The sequence below is a fragment of the Lolium perenne genome, chromosome 6 (assembly GCF_019359855.2).
Source record: "Lolium perenne isolate Kyuss_39 chromosome 6, Kyuss_2.0, whole genome shotgun sequence".
Classification (NCBI taxonomy): Eukaryota; Viridiplantae; Streptophyta; class Magnoliopsida; order Poales; family Poaceae; genus Lolium; species Lolium perenne.
Genome location: NC_067249.2, coordinates 17521389 through 17529790, shown reverse-complemented (window position 1 = coordinate 17529790; position 8402 = coordinate 17521389). Strand labels below are relative to the sequence as shown.

Here is an 8402-nt window from a genome sequence, read left to right as displayed (position 1 = left end):
CTGAGACCAATAATACAAGCCTGACGTTGAGTACAATTCTCAACATGCCATGCTCTGAAATGCTAAAATATTTGGTCTCACGGGATGGAGGAGTATAAATATCAAGGCGATAACACCTGATGCTTGACGAAATATTGGATGGACATGGAGTATGTACTCGGGAAAGAAGAAGAAAAACATGCAGTCAGTATGATCATGTCTATGTTGGCATTTGCTCCAGTACAACCCCCTCCCCTAAACTCAAAGTAAACTTAAATACAAGGACGGCTGAGATCGCTTGATACCCCTTCGTTTAATATTAAACGGGTATACGTAGCCCTGTATAAAACCCGTATGATCCAACTAAATTGTATACCGCATACGTATGTATATAATTATGTATGTACGTGGATTATTGGTGGCGATTCGTCAGCGCGGTGGCGGTCGTGACCGTCGGGCGGGAGGAGCAACAAGGTGGTGATGGGCAGCCACGAGGCACTGTGAGGCGAAGCCGGCAATGTCTCGTAGGTCCGTACCGGTATGGTTGGAGCGGCGTGCAGGCTAGACGGCGGCGTGACGGCGCGACGAACGGCCGGATAGTCCGCCCCGGACAGTCCGGTGCAATTCGGCCGAACTATCCATCGCGTTGGGAACGGGATTAACCGGACTGTTTTGCGGTGCTTGCGTTGGACTGTCTTGTGGCGCCGGACTATCTTGTGGTGTTTACGTCGGACAGTCTTGCGGCGCCGGACTGTCTTGCGGTGCCCACCGGACTGTCTTGCGGCGACTGTATGCCTATACGTGGGAATACTGAGTTTTAGATCTGGGCTTGGATATGGGCCTAAATAATACCGGTTGGGTTTTGTTGAGTTTGGGGAGGGGTTGTACTGGAGCAAGCCTCGATCTCATTTGGCCAAAGTAACATTGCAACCGAAAGTTTAGACCTAGATACTAAGCATCTCCTAAAGATACTGAACTTAGAGCATCTCCAGCCACGTCCCCCAAAGCGTCCCCCAGACCGCGCCGGATCGAGCGTTTGGGGGAAGTGTTTTGGTCGTGCCGCGTTTGGGGGGCGTCGCTCCCCAGCCGCGTCCCCCAAACGCCTCCCCCAAATGAATATTGGTGCACGAAAATAAAAGTTTTCATTCAATTTTGATTATATATTACAAAGTTTGAATGAAAACGGCTAGCTTTCATCTAAACCTAGCCTACTGACCGCCTGGTGGTGCGTTCGACGGCCCCGCCCCGTCGTCGCCTCTCCTGCGCTGCAGCTCCTCCTGCGCGCGCCTCCTCTCCTTGCGTTCGGCGGTGGCCCGACGGCTCCGCTCCCGCCGCGCGTCCTCATCCGCCCTCCCCTGCTGCGCCGCCTGGAGGGAGAGCTGGACGGCACGACGAATCTGCGCCTCTTCGCGGGCACGGGCGTCGTCCTGGAGCTTCTTCTCCGACTCGAAGGACTCGACGAGCGTGCGCTGCTGATCGGCCGTCTTGTCCGGGTGCGGCCCGTCGTCGTCGGACCACTCGAACTCGTCGTCGTCGTACCTCGGTCTCCTCCGCCTCGGCCTCCTCCTCCTCCATTGGCGCATCGTCCTCCACATCTGTTGGCGCCTTCATCATCGCCGCCGCCAACACGCCGGCCTCCGCCGCCAACTGGTCCGCCCGCCTCCCCCAGATCGCCGCTAGCGCCGCCTCCCGCTGCTGACGCTCCTCCGCCGCCAGCTGCCGCTGGCGCTCGATCGACTCCCGCCGTTCCCGGTACAGCGCCTCCCGCTCATCGCGATGGCGCCGGCGCTCGTCAGCCCACCGCTGCTCCATCTCCTCCCGGTACCGGCACCGTCACGCCTCTTGTCCCGTCGAGGCGTCGAACGCCGCAACGGTGTTGCACTGCTGCTCGTGCCACGCTGCTGCCGACGCGACCTCGCCAGCAGCGGGGCCATGGGCGCAGAACGCCGCTAGATCCGCCGCCTGCGCCGCCTCCCGCTGCTGGCGGGCCTGCTGTTCCATTGCCTCTCGCCGCTGCTGACGGTGTGCACGCCACCGCTCTTCCCGGGCCGCGGGGTCGGTGTCGACCTGCGTTTCTGGGACTGCAAGTGGAGGAGACGGCGGTGGAGGGAAGTGGCCAGCGCCGGGGCGGTTCGCCATTGCCACTGGTGGTGGAGGAGACGGCGGTGGAGCGACGAGGAGCTGCGTTTGTTGCCGGCGGGGTGTGGTGGCTACCATTGAGCCGGGAGACCTTTTATAGACGTCGGCGTCGGGAAGAAAGCGCGGGAACAGGTGAGAAAAGGCGGGAAGATCGCGCGGGAACGGGCGGTGGCGTGTGAACGCCGGCGACGCGTGGAGGCTGCGCAGCACCGACGAGACGTCTCGCCTGCCCCTCCATCGCCATTAAGGAAAGGATGCCACTGTGTGTCACTGCGCGGGAATAACTTCCGTCGCGAGGTAGGCGACCGTTAGGTTAAAATTAACTGTGCCGCTGACGGGTCGGCCCCGCCACTCCCCGCCTCGCTTTTCGGTGTGTCCGGCGTCCCCAGAGCGTCCCCTGTGGGACGGGACGGGCTCAGGGCGCCGGACAAAAATGGGCTTTGGGGGACGCGGCTGGAACGGTTTTTTGGTCCGGCGCGCCCCAAATTGCTTTGGGGGACGCTTTGGAGGACGCGGCTGGAGATGCTCTTAGACGCTGCAATAAGAATATTATTGTAAAATTTGTGTTGTTCAGTATGTACCTACAGAATTAGTCTATTTTGACTGAAACAGTGTATCCAAATAGACGAATTTCTTTAACGGCACGGATAAAGAATTGAGAAAAATTCATGTAAGCCATTATACACTATATAAAAGCTGTTCAGTTTAGCGCATCCTGCATTGATCGGTTACTGTAGATGGGCAATTTCTGATCGGTTACTTCCATCCATTAAGTGACACGTACGTTTTTATTTTTCTCTACCTTCCACTGTTAATTTTGTTTGCTTTTTTTTCGGAGGGTGGGGCGACTGGCTACCGGCTGAGAGTTCCTTTTCTTCGTATCAACGTGAGGCTCTTCCGGTTTGGTTTGGCTTCCTCAAATCAACGGTCAAAGCGGTGCGGCCCCACCACCGAACGATCTAGCAGCTCCAGGATAACACACGAACTGCCCATATCTTTTTCCGGAGGGCGTCCTCCTCTCCCTCCCTGGCCGACGAGGCAGAGGCGGCCATCATGCCGCCCCTCTCCGATAGCAAGGCAGCCATCAGGCGCCCTCCTCCCCTTCCGAAGCGCTGCTTCTTTCCATCCCGAGTCGGCGGGCTCCCAAGGCGGCTAATGGCGCGGAGGAGGACATGGGCGCCCTCCTCTCCCTCCCCAGCAGCACGGCCATGGGGGAGCCAACGGGAGGAGTTCGGCGCCCCCTTCTCATTCCCAAGGTAATTAATTGTGTGGAGGAGGACATGAGCGCCCTCCTCTCCCTCTTGATGCAACGTGGCCGTGGGAGGATCCGACGCGGCCGATGCTCCCTTCCGGATGCATCTACGGACAGATGCATCACCGTTCACGTCTTGAACCCTGTATCTCTCTGTCTAGGGTATTTTGCATCTGCACAAGATGGTAAGACTACTTTTTGTTTCTTTCTGTGCATGGAGAAGCGACCATGAACTATTAAAGTTCTTGCAGTAATCTAACCAAACAGTGGCTGGGGATACAATGAGAAATATCCATGGTTGCTCCAGTTGTATTTCGCAAAAGATGGGCATATACATAGTACTCTAAATATTCCTGTATTAAGGAGCATCTGCGTGAAACCAAATTGCTAATTAATGGTTGAATGCATATAGTGTCTGCTTGCTTCTACTGATTGTCAATGTATATGCTTTAGTTAAGTCTCGGTTAAAATTCATATAGACTCTACTTTGAATACTTCTGATTAAGTTTGTATTTTCCCTATTTTTTCAGGCATTGCTACAAAATATGTAGAGGGATAAGATGTGCAGTGACTTGCCAATTTACAATTTAATCTACTGGTTAGATCTTTCTTCAATTAACACTACACAACTATCATGTTTTCAGATGTATATATCCACAGGGCTTTATGCATCAGATGGCGTTGGTGGTGAGAGAGATTAGCTTCATTTTTGTTGTAGTTGTTAGATTTGGGGATTTTTATTGGTATTGCAAATTGTTCATAAGGAGAAAAAGGTAGAGCTATATGGTTTCCCAAGGTGTTCTCATAATAAATGATTGGGTGCTTGATCATATATGTGGTTCGGAGGCCTAAACTATAATTCGGATTAAAAGTAAGACCATCTTGGTTGGTCCATAGACAGCCAAGCAAAGGGTGCATGCTTATAATTATTACTTGGTGAGTTGGGTTCCTCTTTTATTCTCAACAAGCTTGCAGCAACATAATACCCATACTTCTAAATATCGATTGGTGTACTCTATGCGGCGAGGATTTATTCCTTGGCATATTAACAATGCTTCTCCTTTCGGTGATATCCTATTTTCTGCCCATTAATTACAATACATTATATTTGATCTGTCCAACATGAGCCAATTAAAAATATTAGCATACAATGCCTTATGACTTTCTTTTCCTCGACTACCTTCATGCATGGCTGCAATTTTCAAATTGTTCAATATTCACCTATTATCACTGGTGTCGCTCAAGCAGCGGTTTTACAGGATATGTTAAACTATTACAATTTGACTGAGAAACGAAACTACACTGTTACAATTTGACCGAAAGATGAAGGGTTTAAATGTTACAGGATATGTCGCTCAAATGATTTTGTTATTATGGTAAGATTATGCAGAGCATGCATATATTCAAGATGATGAGTTACAGTTTAATAATTTTCTCTTGCTTTTCCTGATAAAATGTGTACCATGATCAGTTAAAGTTTAGTAATTTTCTCTTGCTTTTCCTGATACTGTGTGTATCAGACATTAATCGAAAATCTAAATTATGATTCTCTTGATTATGGTATGTCTTAGATGCAGAGAGGAAGGGTGAAACATGGTGATAAATCTTTCCCATGTTTGGTCTTCTGTTCTCTTATCCAATTTGTCTGTTATGCCAGGTTTGTAACTGGGCTGACACTTGGCGTAATTCATACCACCCTTCCTCATAGGACATGTCAAGTTCTGGAGTTTCATTGGAGTACAGCTTGAAACCATAAGCTCATTGATACTCAAAGAACACTGAAGAATTTCAAATTGAGTAATTGTGGATGTGAACTTAATAGGATGTTCTAGGAAGGAAACGATTCGTTTTGAAGGGCAGAGTACTATGCTCACCACTCACCATATAGTGGAAACCTTACGATATCTGATACTGAAGTGAAAATACTGCCGATCATCCTTGCTGAGCTCTCTTACAATTTCTTTTGTTTGCACGTTGCCTTTGATCGCTTCATTTTTCCGAGTATAATGTTTGTTGAGACACATGCAGTGCTTGGTCATGTGTAGGCATGTTAGTTCGTGTATGTACTTTTCTTTTTTTCTCTTGCATATTCTATGTACCTGCTATGCATACCTGTTGATTAATATAGTCTTTTGTTGTTGGAGGAGGAGTTTTGGCTCATAGGAGCAAATGCTCCCATTATATAAAATAATTAAAAAATAATTTTAAAAATGGTAAAAAATTCTGACATAATTTTTTTGGTGTACATCATGACATTCTATGTTAGTGCACAAGTTTTCGTGGAGAAACAACATTTTATGTGGCGTGTACAAAAAAGACAAAAAAATATCCTGTACGTAGTCATGTTATAGCATCAAAATTTGTCTTTTTTACAGGAGCCACAAATTTTTTTAGTTTTTTTTGAAAACTTGTGTACGAACATAAAATATGTAGATGTACATGTAAAATTTTATTTTAGAATTTTTTGACACTTCGAAATGTTGATTCACATAATGGGAGCAAATGCTCCTATGAGCCAAAGTGAATATCCCTTTGTTGTTCTACTTTCTAGGATCAGTTCTCAGAATCAGTTCTATACGCAAGACAATGAAGCTTCTACCTATTCTACTACTGCATGCAGTTGCTACATGTTAAAGTTTCCCGAGCCGGTAAATTTGAAATGCCTGGTTCTACAGTGCCCATCTAATGGTCACACGTGTTAGCGAATGGGTTCTGGAAGCCAGGATTATGACAGGGACCACATTGGTGAACCCGTGTGCATACCAATAACTGTTTTGCACGCACCGGCCACCAAGTGGCCTTTCACGTTTCAGCGCCGTTAGTATACAGTTGGGCTATACTATGCAATGACTATCAACAAGTGCCAAGGTCAGACACTTCAGAAGGTCGGGGTTTACTTGCCAAAACTGATGTTCTTGCATGGGCAGTTTTATGTTGCGATCTCAAGGGTAACATCAAGGGAAGGGCTCCAAGTGCTAGCGCTCGATGGATCTGGCAAGGCAACTACCTAAACAAGAAACATAGTGTACTGTGCGGTTCTTGGCCATCTGTAAGTGTTCTTTCCTACATGCCATATAATTTGTTTGCATATACGCAATTTATTTTCCACAGTTTTGCGTGATCGATATTCTTGCTCATTGTGTCTTCTTCCCAGCTACCTCTTGGCAGGATCACTGAATCTGATGTTCCTTTTGGTGTTGTGCTATGTGGCGTGGGTTTAGAAATGGACAACCATTGATTTGTTGCAGCTGCCGCAACTCTCTCATCGTTGATATATCATGTGTCAGGTTATCTCTGTTCTCTTCCGTATTGTTCTACTCCCTTTCGATGTACATGGTGATTTCTCAGTTTTTATTATTTGTCTATTTGTGTTACAGTCCATGGGTTCAACTCTCACCGCATGGTACTAATTGCAGGTTTAGCAGCGTGCATAACCGTGTTTAGTGTAAAGACACTGAAGCTAATGGAGGTGATTTCCGACTTTACATGTTGCGTACAACACCCTGAAATCCCAAGACATAGTCGCCTAATCTGCATAACAAGGGCGTATGGCTAGAGCCCAGTTTTCTTATCAATTGCCTTTACCTACTATCTACTCTATGGTATATGTTAGTGCGTGTCTGACATAAACAGATGTATAAGACACTGAAGCTTTTGTGCTCCCTTTTCTTATATATGCTTGCATCCGATTCAATGGAGAACTGAACTAAACTGTACTGTGTTGTTATTGTCTCTTTCTGACAACAATCTGCACGTTTCCAGATGTTGTGAGCAATTCGTCTTTTGGTTCTTTGATTTCAGCCTCTTCCTCATAAAGATTTCCGTTCAGGCGCACGCAGCTACTATAACAAGTAAAATTGCCCCTGTTGAGCAGTAATGAGAAAAGTGACATACCGGCTATTGATGCCTTAACCTATATAGTTGCTCAAGCTCACCGCCAGTCGCGTGCGTTCCCCCACTCCTCCCTCCTCGCTGCGTGCTCCGGTGGGCAATGCGGCACCCCTGCCATCCTTGGCCAGCTCCACCCGTTGTTATCCAAGGAGCATGCCAGCTCCGTCCTCGCCACCACCAGCTCGGAGCAGTCATACGGCTCACAGACCGGACGCCAACAGGAGGAGGTCTCCGGCCCATCCGAACAGGCCATCATCCGCACGGCCTCCGTGCCTGGGTCGCCGCGGCAAGCATGGACGCGCCAGGAAGCCTCCACACTGCCACCGAAGCCGCCACGCCCCTCGCTAGCGTGGAGCCCAAGTGGACCATCACGACCCGCACCGAGACCTCCCATCACACGTAGGGGGCTCGCCGCCGCAAGCGGCTGGCCTTTGGCCTCCCATCACACGAAGCTTCCTCCGCGCCACCGTCGGCCCCAACGACGCAAGCCGTCCATGCTCACAACAATTGACCTCTGCGCTTGCGAGCTAGGTATCCCGTACAACGGCGACCGAATCGTCCAGCAACAGGCGGGGGCGGGGAGAGAGCATGATGTTCGCCACCGTCCCTATCGGCACCCCACCTTCGGCTTCCACACGGAGAGCTCACACCGCTCTTCTACTCAGTGTCCCTAGATTCACTATTTTTTTAACCCGTTTATGTTACCAAATCATCTACTGTACTAGATAGATACTGCTGCCCAAATCAACTACTCCATGTGGGTCGGGACTCCTGCTGCAGCCACCTAACTTATGCTCACCGAATTGTGCTAATTCAAACTTAATAATTTCCTGAAAATCGACAGCCACAGGCGCGGCGTGTCGCCGCGCCACTGCCTCCTAGTACTTTGTAATAATTAATCAAGAAACATCTCATGATAAAATACGATCCTTTGTTGAAATATCAAATGACTGCAGGATATGGAAAGTTCCAGGAACCAAACAACAATAATGTACCGAGAAACAAATTCTACAAATAGAAAAAAAAAACATGTACTATGTGCCTCTGCCTCTGAAGCAATAAAGGAAAAAATCTGGACCAATGCCAGATGTACGATTGCATAGTCAATAAGACAATAACCGAGGAAGAATGTTATATAGGA

General features: G+C 48.7%; 1 long non-coding RNA gene across 3 annotated transcripts; it reads left to right on the top strand.

Annotated features, from left to right (window-relative positions):
* The first annotated feature begins 3069 nt into the window (after nt 1-3069).
* Nucleotides 3070-7131, top strand: LOC127308735 (uncharacterized). 3 transcript variants are annotated; one of them, XR_007856721.2, is made up of 5 exons: nt 3070-3555; nt 3901-3968; nt 5922-6419; nt 6525-6657; nt 6787-7131. It is a non-coding gene; the product is annotated as an uncharacterized lncRNA (long non-coding RNA). The 3 variants fall into 3 exon arrangements; XR_007856718.2 differs by having other exon boundaries at nt 3901-5027; XR_007856719.2 differs by having other exon boundaries at nt 3070-3968.
* Nucleotides 7132-8402: the final 1271 nt, after the last annotated feature.